Source organism: Schistocerca americana, chromosome 2 (assembly GCF_021461395.2).
Source record: "Schistocerca americana isolate TAMUIC-IGC-003095 chromosome 2, iqSchAmer2.1, whole genome shotgun sequence".
NCBI classification, from domain to species: Eukaryota; Metazoa; Arthropoda; class Insecta; order Orthoptera; family Acrididae; genus Schistocerca; species Schistocerca americana.
This window is the reverse complement of record NC_060120.1, coordinates 186754497-186767836: the sequence shown is the minus strand read 5'-3', so window position 1 is coordinate 186767836 and position 13340 is coordinate 186754497.

Below are 13340 nucleotides of genomic sequence, written 5' to 3'. Positions count from 1 at the left end.
CTGGTGCCTTTGGAATCCACTAGTGACCTGGGTGTCACTGCATCTTCCGATTCGCAACATCTGACCGGTCCGTCCTCACACGAGACTGGGTGGCAGACATTGTGAAACTTCTTTTTGAAATTTTTTACTTAAACTGCTGAATTCAAGTGAACGTTATTAAACTGCTGAATTAAACTGAATGTACTGTCTCTTTGCCACATTATCATTCAACACTGACCCACAATATCCTAGCGCAACGCAATCTGACTGCTCAAAAATGATAACCTGCTTCAAATAATTAATACAATTTTGTACTAATGGCCCTTACAGTCACCACTCAAACTTCTCTCACTCATTAATTACTCATAATATTCAACGGTAACGCGATCTGACTGCTTTCAAATTAACTCAGAAGAATGGCCCTGAATAAGAAGAAATCCTGACAATAACCTATACATTTCATAAGTCACTTACCTCATAAAAATCTTCATTACACGAACTACAGCAATGCCGCAAGCACCAGTACTACCAGCTAAATAAAAGATTCTAACTACTGAAGGCTCTACCTACTGATAGGGATGTGCTTAGCAAAGGGAAGATTTTGTTGCAAAGCAAACAATGTGTTTTTACCTAAATAATGTGACAACCAGTTCAAAAATTATATATAATCGTCCGTGGCATCCAGTTCCAAAAATTATATAACTATGAAAAATATTCAGTCTCCAAGTCGGACACGTCCATATCGTCCGCACGCGCTAAAACTGCAAACCTCCAACACTGCTAATTATTAACCTCTAACCTTCGTCCCTGCTGACTACTCACTCCCAACTTCCATCACTGCTGGCTGTTCACCTCCAACTGCTAGTCCGACCGGCTACAGGGTCTCTTACAGAGTGCTCACAGCGCAGTCAGAGATTTAATACAGAGCGCTACATAGCGCTACCAACAAACAAACACATAAACAGCCTACTTACAATTGGTGGGTTCGCGTGTCACTGTACGGACGGTGAAAGGGGGAGCAGGTCGCGCGGCTGGCTCCCTACGCCTTAGCAACAGGTACGAGGCGCTACGCAGTGTTGATTATAACTCAACCAACACGGGATGCCTCTCCTGTTGGGTCAGCGGTCGATTTTCCGGCCCTGTCCAGACAAGTGCAGAGGGTGGGTACACTTGTCATTGGGAGCTCCAATGTTAGACGGGTGATGGAGCCCCTCAGGGAGATAGCAAAGCCGGGAAGGAATTCCAATGAGCATTCGGTATGCTTGCCGGGAGATCTCACCCGTGAAATGGAGGAGGCCCTGACGGTGGGTATCGAGCGCACTGGCTGCAACCGGCTGCATGTAGTGGCACATGTCGGCACGAATGGTGCCTGCCGCTTGGGTTCTGAGGACATCCTCGGCAGCTTTCGGCGGATGGCTGATTTGGTGAAGGCAGCTAGCATCGCACGCGGGGTGCAGACTAAGATGTCTATTTGTAGCATCGTTCCCCAGGGTTCATTGCGGTCCTCTTGTTTGAAGCAGAGACGAAAGTCCAAACCAGAGGCTAATACGACTCTGTGACGGTACCGGATGCGAATTTCTCGAGCTCCGCTATAGGGTACAGAATTGAAGGCTTCCCCTTAATAGGTCAGGAGTGCACTACACGGAGGAAGAGGCTACTGGGGTAGTGAAGTACGTGTGGCGTGCACATGGGGCTTTTTTAGGTTAGAGAAAGCCTCCCTTGTGATCAAAGACGATTTGCCTGATAAATTAGCCACAATGTCCTCGGAGAACATTAGTCGTGGCGGACCAGAGAAAGAAAAGGTTAATATGAGTTTAGCAAACTGCAGGAGCATCCAAGGAAAGGTCTCACAATTGGTATCGCTTACTGAAGGCTGTAAAACACGGATAGTATTAGGAACAGAAATCTGGTTGAAACCGGACGTTAATGAAACGGAATCCTAAGTTCAGATTGGTCCAAAATGGTAATCGGATGCTTTTATGGAAAGCCTGGGACAGGAGCTCTAGTGGCAGAGCGCTTGAGACAGAACTTGCGGAATATTAGTAATTTTCCTGATCATGCCGTTGTAATAGGGGGTGACTTCAACTTGGCAGGTATAGATTGGGAGTGTTATACCATCAAAGCTGGTGACATTGTTATGGATGTCTTGTCCGAAAATTGCTGTGAGCAGATAGCTAGAGAACCAACTCGTGAGGGTAACGTCTCAGACCTCCTGGCAACAAGAGATCTGAACTCCACGAATCAATTAACGTAGAGGGAGGTATCAGTGATCATAAGCCTGTGACAGCAACTATGATAACGGGTCTGACAAAGAATGGAAAGAAAGGCAGGAAGATATTTTTGAGGATATAAATTTCATAGTATCTGAGCAGTCACCACCAAATATTCGGTGATGAGGAAGAACATGTGGAAAAGAAGTGGAAAAAATTCAAATGAATCGTGCAATATTCCCTAGATAAATATGTTCCGAGTAAGGTCTTAAGGGATGAGAAGGACCCGCCATAGTATAATAGCCGTGTTAGAAAACTGCTATGTATGCATAGAGAACTTCACCTCAGATTCAAGAGAAGCAAAAACCTGCTGAACGAAGCGAAAATGATCGTAAGGAGAGCAATGAGAGAAGAGTTCAATGACTATGAAAGTAAAGCTTTGTCAACCGATCTGAGTAAAACCCCTAAGAGGTTTTGGTCGTACGTAAAATCAATAAGTGGGTTAAAATCATTTGTTCATTCACTCAGTGACCATACTGGCACCGAAACGGAAGATGACAGAGAGAAGGCCGAAATACTGAATTTGCTCTTGCCACATTGTTTCACTGCGGAAGATCGTAACACGATCCCCCCTTACAAACGTCGTACTAACTTCAGAATGACCGAACGCGGAATAGGAAAACAACTACCATCGCTTAGCAGTGGAAAGGCTTAGTACCAAAAGAGATACCTATAATATTCTACAAACATTGTGGGAAGGAACTTGCTCCCCTTCTAGCAGTAATTTATCGTACGTCACTTGAGCAACGAAGGGTACCTAGCGACTGGAAAAAAGCCCAAGACATTCCCGTTTTTAAGAAAGGCCATACGACATATGCACAGTGGCATAGACCTACAGCGTGGACGTCAATCTGTTGTAGAATTATGGAACATGTTTTATGCGGAGCAGATTTACGACTGGTTTCAAGACTTCCTTGCAGGCAGAACTCAACACGTCACTCTTAATGGAACAAAATAGACAGGTGTGAAGATAATTTCCGGTGTACCCCAAGGAAGAGTCATGGGACCGTTACTGTTTACTATATATATAAATGATCTAGTACAAAGAGTCAGATGATCTCTAAGATTGTTGGCAGATGATGAGATTGTCTATAACGAAGTAGCACCGCCAGAAGATAGTAACGATTTGCAGACGGCCTCCAGAGAATTGATGAATGGTGCAGGCTCTGGCAGTTGATCCTGAACGTAAATAAATACACTCCTGGAAATTGAAATAAGAACACCGTGAATTCATTGTCCCAGGAAGGGGAAACTTTATTCACACATTCCTGGGGTCAGATACATCACATGATCACACTGACAGAACCACAGGCACATAGACACAGGCAACAGAGCATGCACAATGTCGGCACTAGTACAGTGTATATCCACCTTTCGCAGCAATGCAGGCTGCTATTCTCCCATGGAGACGATCGTAGAGATGCTGGATGTAGTCCTGTGGAACGGCTTGCCATGCCATTTCCACCTGGCGCCTCAGTTGGACCAGCGTTCGTGCTGGACGTGCAGACCGCGTGAGACGACGCTTCATCCAGTCCCAAACATGCTCAATGGGGGACAGATCCGGAGATCTTGCTGGCCAGGGTAGTTGACTTACACCTTCTAGAGCACGTTGGGTGGCACGGGATACATGCGGACGTGCATTGTCCTGTTGGAACAGCAAGTTCCCTTGCCGGTCTAGGAATGGTAGAACGATGGATTCGATGACGGTTTGGATGTACCGTGCACAATTCAGTGTCCCCTCGATGATCACCAGTGGTGTACGGCCAGTGTAGGAGATCGCTCCCCACACCATGATGCCGGGTGTTGGCCCTGTGTGCCTCGGTCGTATGCAGTCCTGATTATGGCGCTCACCTGCACGGCGCCAAACACGCATACGACCATCATTGGCACCAAGGCAGAAGCGACTCTCATCGCTGAAGACGACACGTCTCCATTCGTCCCTCCATTCACGCCTGTCGCGACACCACTGGAGGCGGGCTGCACGATGTTGGGGCGTGAGCGGAAGACGGCCTAACGGTGTGCGGGACCGTAGCCCAGCTTCATGGAGAGTGTTGCGAATGGTCCTCGCCGATACCCCAGGAGCAACAGCGTCCCTAATTTGCTGGGAAGTGGCGGTGCGGTCCCCTAAGGCACTGCGTAGGATCCTACGGTCTTGGCGTGCATCCGTGTGTCGCTGCGGTCCGGTCCCAGGTCGACGGGCACGTGCACCTTCCGCCGACCACTGGCGACAACATCGATGTACTGTGGAGACCTCACGCCCCACGTGTTGAGCAATTCGGCGGTACGTCCACCCGGCCTCCCGCATGCCCACTATACGCCCTCGCTCAAAGTCCGTCAACTGCACATACGGTTCACGTCCACGCTGTCGCGGCATGCTACCAGTGTTAAAGACTGCGATGGAGCTCCGTATGCCACGGCAAACTGGCTGACACTGACGGCGGCGGTGCACAAATGCTGCGCAGCTAGCGCCATTCGACGGCCAACACCGCGGTTCCTGGTGTGTCCGCTGTGCCGTGCGTGTGATCATTGCTTGTACAGCCCTCTCGCAGTGTCCGGAGCAAGTATGGTAGGTCTGACACACCGGTGTCAATGTGTTCTTTTTTCCATTTCCAGGAGTGTATAAAATATAGCGCATGTATAGGAAAATAAATCCACTACTTTATAGTTACACTATTGACGACAAACCGCTAGAAACAGTATCTGCCATAACACATCTAGGAGTAACCATCAGGAGCGACGTTAAGTGGAATGACCATATAAAATAAATAGTGGGAAAAGCAAATGCCAGACTCAGATTTATGGGAAGAATCGTAAGGAAATGTAACTAATACACGAAGGAAGTGGCTTATAAGGCGCTTGTTCGACCGATTCTTGAGCATTGTTCATATATATAGGGTCCCTATCAGATAGGACTGATAGAAGAGATAGAGAAGATCCAAAGAAGAGTGGCGCGTTTCGCCACGGGATCGTTTAGTGGCACGAGAGCGTAACGGAGACGTCACAAAAGAGGCATTGTGCAGCACGGAGAGATTTACTATTGAAATTTCGATAGAGCACTTTCTAGGAAAAGTCGGACAATGTATTACTTCCCCCTAAATACGTTTCGCGTAACGACCATGAGGAAATTCGAGAAATTACAGCCGATACAGAGGTTTACCAACAATCGTTCTTCCCACGCGCTATTCGCGAGTGGAACAGGGTTGGAGGGGTCAGTTAGTGGTACAAAATGGACCCACCGCCATACACCATTAAGTGACTTGCGGAGAAGGTGTAGATGTAGGTGCAGATGTAGTGTTTGCACGCATTCCTTTCGTCGCCGATTCTGCGGACGATCCCTAGCGTCTTATCAAATGGCTCTGAGCACTATGGGACTCAACTTCTGAGGTCATAAGTCCCCTAATACTTAGAACTAGTTAAACCTAACTAACCTAAGGACATCACACACATCCATGCCCGAGGCAGGATTCGAACCTGCGACCGTAGCGGTCTCGCGGTTACAGACTGCAGCGCCTAGAACCGCAGGGCCACTTCGGCCGGCTAGCGTCTTATCACTCCTAATGGAGTGATTTTCAGCATACTGCCGCAACTCAAACGCTTCGATACTCTCTGAGCCTGCGGATTACGCATGTTTTTCTGTCTAACGTTTCGCTCCTGAGCTGCAGACATCTTCAAAAGCTGCACAGACGTAGTTATTTAATCCTCAAATATATACTTAAAAAAGTATATATTTGAGGATTAATTAATACATTAGGCCAAAGTGGTCAATTGTACATAGAGACTATTAAAAGAGGCACTAACACCCCGCTTAAGGAATACAAAAGAAATTAGCGTCTGGGCAATACGTAGTAATCGGCAGTAGCAGAACACGCACTGGAACCAGGAAACCTCCGAATTCGATAACACGATATTATTGTTTTAAAAAGTGACAATCCTGTTATGCTAGGATGTATTCAGTGTCGATAAAAATTCAGAAACACAGAAACAGCTTCAACAGAAAAGAAGGAGGAGTGAAATTGGACAGGTAGTGGGCTTCAGTACTAAACATATCGTATAGTTCCGTTTCAAACGTCAGCAAGACACGGTAACTTTGGCAGCGGAAGGATGACGTCACAGCTCGACCGTTGTGCATTTACCAACTAAAAGTTCGGCGGCTTCGACTAGCTAAACAAATTTGCGTTTGAAATGAACTATGTCTTTATAGCCTCTGAGTAAGTCTTCTTCAGAAGGAAACTAAACGTTGGCCCAGAAGCATACCATAGAGCACTGCCTAATGAACATAAAATCAATGTCACCTAGTTTCCTATAATTCTTCCTCACTTTCCAGGGAATAGTAACGAAATCGACGAATCTCGTCATTGATATTCTTTCACCTTTCTGAATTTTAATTTCACGTATGATCAGTTTTATTGTTTTAATTGTTGCTTTTCAACTCACAGGTTGATGACAAAGATTGATCTCTGACTTACGCCCTTTGATCCGAGCACTTATCTCTTGGTTTTTCCATTTTACTGCCCCCTTTTTGCTGGTGAGCATATTACCCGTCTTTCCATATAGCGTATAACCATTTTTCTGAGGATTCCAAACCTGTTGCATCACTAAATATTATCGGACGCTTTTCCTAGGTCGAAAAACGCTTTGAAAGTATGCTGATTTTTTTTAAAAATGTAGCTTCCATTATCAAGCATAATGTCAGATTTCTTTTTTTTATTGATTTACCTAAACTAAAGCCAAAGGTGACATGGAGTGATTCGCGCTGCAAAGTTATTTTACACCATTCCATTGGTAATGAATGTATCTTGGATTAAACAATGGAAACTCCAGGTAGGAACAACAGCAAAGTAGGAAAAGACAGACTTCTACTTACCGTAAAGAAGACACGTAGAAGATACGTTAACTCGCAGACAGGCACAATTAAAAGACACTTACATAAAGCTTTCGGGCACAGCCTTTAAGCCCGAGATCCTGGAGCTGGTGGTCATGTGCGCATGAGGTGTGCTATCTTGTGTGTTATGAATGGTGAGTGTTTCTCTTTTGCTGATGAAGGCTGTGGCCGAAAGCTTTATGTAAGTGTCTTTTAATCGTGTCTGTTTGCAACTTAACGTGCCTTTTTCATGGTAAGTAGCAATCTGTCTTCTCTTACATTGTTGTATCTCAGACTAGTTTATTTTGGATAAATGATCGAGATGGGGATATAATATGTGGAGCTAAACACCCAGGTGAATAGGTAGGACTGAAAATGGGTCTACGAAATGAAATAATTGGTAAATATTCTTATCTGACATGTCTTATCTGACATGTCGAACACATGCCCCGAAATTTTATATGCAGGAAGAATAGACCGAAAGTTGGTTTTGCGGTAGTGTAAATGTTAACAATGGAGATAAAACTGAATTGATATTCATTGTATTTAACGCTTAATGTTAAGCAGTGTGCAAACCCTCTTTTGCTTCGTAAAATCTGACCGTCAGCTGTGTAAATGGAAGAAAGACTTACAGGAAGCAAACTCGCATTCATTGTACAGAGCGGACAAAAAGTCCCGATACCCCCATTAACAATCAACATAAACCCCTAAACTTAGTTGAATAACGTGAACAACAGTTCTTTCGAGAAATTTTCTTGAGTTGAGAACCAAGTAAAGCAAATCGTGAGAGGCAGTGCGTCTTTACCGATGGAGATCTACAAGACTGGGCCCTCCAAATCACAGCTAAGATCAACATCACTGATTTCAAGTCTTCTTTGATCTGTTTATGAAGATTCAAGAAATTTTACAGTACAGAAAGACGCAAAACAAAGAAGTTTACTGCAAGTGAAGGTGAAGACGAGATGCCATTAATTTGCGGCTAATGTGAAGACGAAGCTCTCTGTTGTTCCCACATCTGCTGTGTCTAAGGCCGATGAGTTAGGTTTCGTGAATGAACTGTGAGCGAACCGCGCTTTATCATTTCCAGGAGAAAGAAGACCATCTGTTGTGCAGCCGATTAATGCTATGACACATTCATACAGGCCATTGACAGTGATAGCTATGATTGGATTACTCTTTCTGCAGTTTCGTATGTCTTCAAATACCTCAAGTCATATTAGGACCAAAAATAAAAAAAATTCTGTTAAGTGGCAACAATGCTACAATCAACTTATCAGAAATCGTGAAAAGTAGGAAAGAATAAGTTTCAAGATTTCATTCGAAACGGTTTCTAAGCAGTTGCAGAAATTAATTAATTGCTTATGTTGGACTCTTGGCCTGGATATAACGATATCTCTTTCTTTCAGGATAACGAAAAGCTGTCGAAATAATTCAGATTCCACCCGGAACAATCAATGCAACTGTTGACAAAGAATTTTTCGACTGTGAAAAATACTTTTAAGAAAACTGTCGAACGATATAGCTCAGTAACATTTGAGGTGTACCAAAAGAACAGTATTCTTAAATTTCAATCATTTGTGCATTATCGGTTTGCGTCGCGACGTTTGAGAAATTGCTCCATACGCAGCACAATAAGCGGAGCAACAGCCAGGACAATTTCTTGCTCCACAGAAATCTTGTCCAAATAAAACTAATTACTGTGAAATGCCTGAAAGCATTACTTTATCTTACGTCAAGTCTGCCTGGTGCAAGGAATATGGAATAAACGGGAAACTCATCGTTACTAAAATATACATTATCCAGAAATGATCATAAGAACTTTGATATAGAAATATCACAAAATTAAGTTTGTCTAAGAAATATTTCATTTCGATAAATTAAAGTCATGATTGTTGGAAGTTGTTTGTAATGTAACATCAGACACTGCCTTGATTCATTTTGTTTTGCTAGTAACACTCCAGATATTTGCACTAGGCAGCGCTATGCTCTCTTGCCACTGTCGAGCGCTAGGTGGGAAGGGCTGTACAAGCTGCTGTCGTAAGTGGTTCTTCGTTCGACAACTATGAGTAACTTTTATACTTTTTTTAACGCTTGGAGTGCGTCTTGGCAGCTAAAACTTTGAATATGCAATTCTTTCGTCGTATTCTCCGCGCATAAAAAATTTCGGAATAGGTTTCGATGAGTCAGACTGGATCATTCCCTTGTTAGTATGATACTCTGTTCATCGGTAAGTTTAAAACGGAAGTAAACATTGGCCTATGTATTCTGGCACTTTTGTTATAATCTCACTTCTCACTGATTTTTGTTTTCAGCATGAGTTTTCACTACATAACACGAAGCGGCTTCACTCATTTCCACAGCACATACTAACGACAAGGCTACATAGGCACAATTGCCGGGACAGTGGAAGAGATTTGAAACAAGAACTACTCGTGTTTTACATTCATCATAGTGAAGAGCAAAAACTGAACTTTCAGGGCCTTAGTGAAATGAGCCTTAATAAGTCACGGCTGCAAAATACTAACGCGAATTCTGTACAGACGAATGGAAAAACTGATAGAAACCGACCTCGGGGAAGTTCAGTTTGGATTCCGTAGAAATATGGGAACACGTGAGGCAATACTGACCCTACGACTTATCTTAGAAGCTAGATTAAGAAAAGGCAAACCTACGTTTCTAGCATTTGTAGACTTGGAGAAAGCTTTTGACAATGTTGACTGGAATAATCTCTTTCAAATTCTGAAGGCGGCAGGGGTAACATACAGGGAGCGAAAGGCTATTTACAATTTGTACAGAAACCAGATGGCAGTTATGGAAGAGCAGTTGAACGGAATGGACAGTGTCTTGAAAGGAGGATATAAGATGAACTTCAACAAAAGCAAAACTAGGATAATGGAATGTAGTCGAATTAAGTCGGGCGATGCTGAGGGAATTAGATTAGGAAATGAGACACTCAAAGTAGTAAAGGAGTTTTGCTGTTTGGGGAGCAAAGTAACTGATGATGGTCGAAGTAGAGAAGATATAAAATGTAGACTGGCAACGGCAAGGAAAGCGTTTCTGAAGAAGAGAAATTTGTTATCATCGAGTATAGATTTAAATGTCAGGAAGTCGTTTCTGAAAGTATTTGTATGGAGTGTAGCCATGTATGGAAGTGAAACGTGGACGATAAATAGTTTGGACAAGAAGAGAATAGAAGCCTTTGAAAGGTGGTGCTACAGAAGAGTGCTGAAGATTAGATGGGTAGATCATGTAACTAATGAGGAAGTATTGAATAGGATTGGGGAGAAGAGGAGTTTGTGGCACAACTTGATAAGAAGAAGGGATCGGTTGGTAGGACATGTTCTGAGTCATCAAGGGATCACCAATTTAGTATTGGAGGGCAGCGTGGAGGGTAAAAATCGTAGAGGGAGACCAAGAGATGAATACACTAAACAGATTCAGAAGGATGTAGGCTGCAGTACGTATTGGGAGATGAAGAAGCTTGCACAGGATAGAGTAGCATGGAGAGCTGCATCAAACCAGTCTCCGGACTGAAGCCCACAACAACAACAACAGTGAAATGTCACTTTCCAAATGTATAAAAAGTATCCCCAATTTTAATTCACTCCTGAAAATATAAATAATTTTACATGCATAAATAAATTTGCATATTAAATGAAAGAAACGATGTAGTAATGAGACGATGTATTTTTAATTATTCATGAATTATTTTGTAAAGAACTATCTATGAATTAAAATGTCTGAAGAAAACTGTGAAACAAAACGTAGTAGGTACATTCGTTTGTCTAACGATGTAAAAAAGCGGAACAGGCTTGTTCGCTCTCTTTCTTTTGTCCTCCACTGCCGAGATTGGTTGTGCGTCACTTTTACGCTATTGTTGAATAATTATGTTAATTTTATGTTAAGTAGCAGTGATTCATTTGAAGATCCTCTCCTTGCTATTCATGTTATATGTGATTTTATTACGCATTTTTTTACTCCAGTTTCAGGAACAGAAGTTGCTGGCGCGTTGTCTGGTGGTCACGGCCGAACACTGTTAGTGTCCATTCACCGTTTAATCCATCTGGTTATAATTCATACGTCTCTGAGATCATTTTTATCCATCTTTTTCTCTCAAAATCCGGGTAATTTTTCACGCGAACCGCTTAATATTCAAATAGGTCATTGGCCTCCAAACAATGTCGTCTACCAACGCACTCGCCGGTCTGATGTGCTGACGATGCTGGAAGCTTAATCAGAAAACAGAGTAAAATTTTTCTGTGCCATGTTTTATCATTTCAGTACCATTGCCTCTAGCAAAGCAAGAAACATTCATTTAGTGTTTTCAACTAGAACTTACCAATTATTCAATGCTTTCTTAAAAGTCATGTTTACTGGAAGAGAAATAATCCTTTAAAATTCTCTTTTAATTAATTGACTTACATCTATCTACCAAAAATAATATAAAATACCTTACTTTTTTATTGAGAAACGCTAGATTAGCGTGTCTCACTATGTTCTTCACTCTAGAATAATGAAATATCTAATACACAAGTAGGACCTATTTCCAGTGACATCACAACATATGGTGTAGCTACACCCCGCCTGAAGACCAATCGTTGATCGCATATTGCTTACATTAGTTTAAACTTGCGATGAATGAAGTATACCACAACCAGTACAATATAACAGCCCATTTTAGTAACTAGATATCTTCAACAATATATCAATATGTTCCCTGATGAACATAAAATCTCGTTCAAGACGACGATCCTTGCTACTAAAAGCGTTGTTTGACGAATAAAGTGATAAATTCCAGCTGTTTCCCTGGTCACTAATTCAATGTGTGTTAACATTGACGAATATATCTAGGATGTCTTCGAATAACATTTCAGACCTCGCTAACCGTCTGCTCACAGTCCATCAGCACTACACCGAAATTCACACTATCTGCTTGTTGAAATCTGCGCCATCTTCATTCGTAGCTGCACCCAGACTTGAGTACTGGGACGCAACGAAGTGCAGGTGTTCTGTGTCTCGGAGATGGACTAGCCACTCTATTAGATTGTTAGTCATAAAGCCTCGTCTCACCAGCGTGAATGCGACAGCAGAGTACATTGTGCAACAATCTGTCACTTAATTACGAGGTTACCCGCTTGCACGCGGCAAGCGTTGTACTGCGCAGTTAGGGAGCGACGGTGTATTTCTTTAGACATTCTACTACCGCTTACAGTTCTTGTTCCTTGTAAGCTCGACGAATTTTCTCATTAAATGCACGTGCCGATTCATAGCCCTACTAATAATAAATTAGTAAATTATTCAAGGTTAACAGTAATTACTCGAAGGTTCCGCTGAGCCGGCCGGAATGGCCGTGCGGCTCTAGGCGCTACATTGTGGAAGCGCGTGACCGCTACGGTCGCAGGTTCGAATCCTGCCTCTTGCATGGATGTGTGTGATGTCCTTAGGTTGGGTAGGTTTAAGTAGTTCTAAGTTCTAGGGGACCGATGACCACAGCAGTTAAGTCCCATAGTGCTCAGAGCCAATTGAACCATTTTGGTTCCGCTGAAAAGGACATGGATAATTTCATTCCCAATCCTTGTCCATTACGAATCTGTAGTCTGTCATTAATGAAATCACCGTTGACGGGACGTTAAAACCCTTATCTTTCTTCCTCCGTCGGCCGGTGTGGCCGATCGGTTCTAGGCGCTTCAGTCTGGAACCGCGCGACCGCTACGGTCGCAGGTTCAAATCCTGCCTCGGGCATGGATGTGGGTGATGTCTTTAGGTTAGTTAGGTTTAAGTAGTTCTAAGTTCTAGGGGACTGATGACCTCAGACGTTGAGTCCCATAGTCCTCAGAGCCATTTGAACCATTTTTCTTCCTCCCAGTGGCGTAACAACCACTCCATCTTCTTCAGTGTGAAAGGTAGCTGTCCTATTTGCCATATCGATTTTCAAGTAGTTTTGCCCATAAATGTGAATGAAGTTTGAATTTGATAAATGTACTCAACTTCAGTAGTATCGCTATAACAATATTCTTTGTAATTCTGTTTCTGAGATCACAGATCTTGGTCAGAGAGGTTAGAAGTGAGAGTAGAAGTTAGTGTGTGTTAGACAGTCTGGGTATATACTTCTTTTGAGAAGGTTGGAAACTGGCCTGCCGTATAGTGCAGGCAGCAGTATTTGAAAAGGATTGCGTTTTAATATATTCTGAGGAAAACTTTTGGGGAACTGTGAGGATATGAATGCAAGA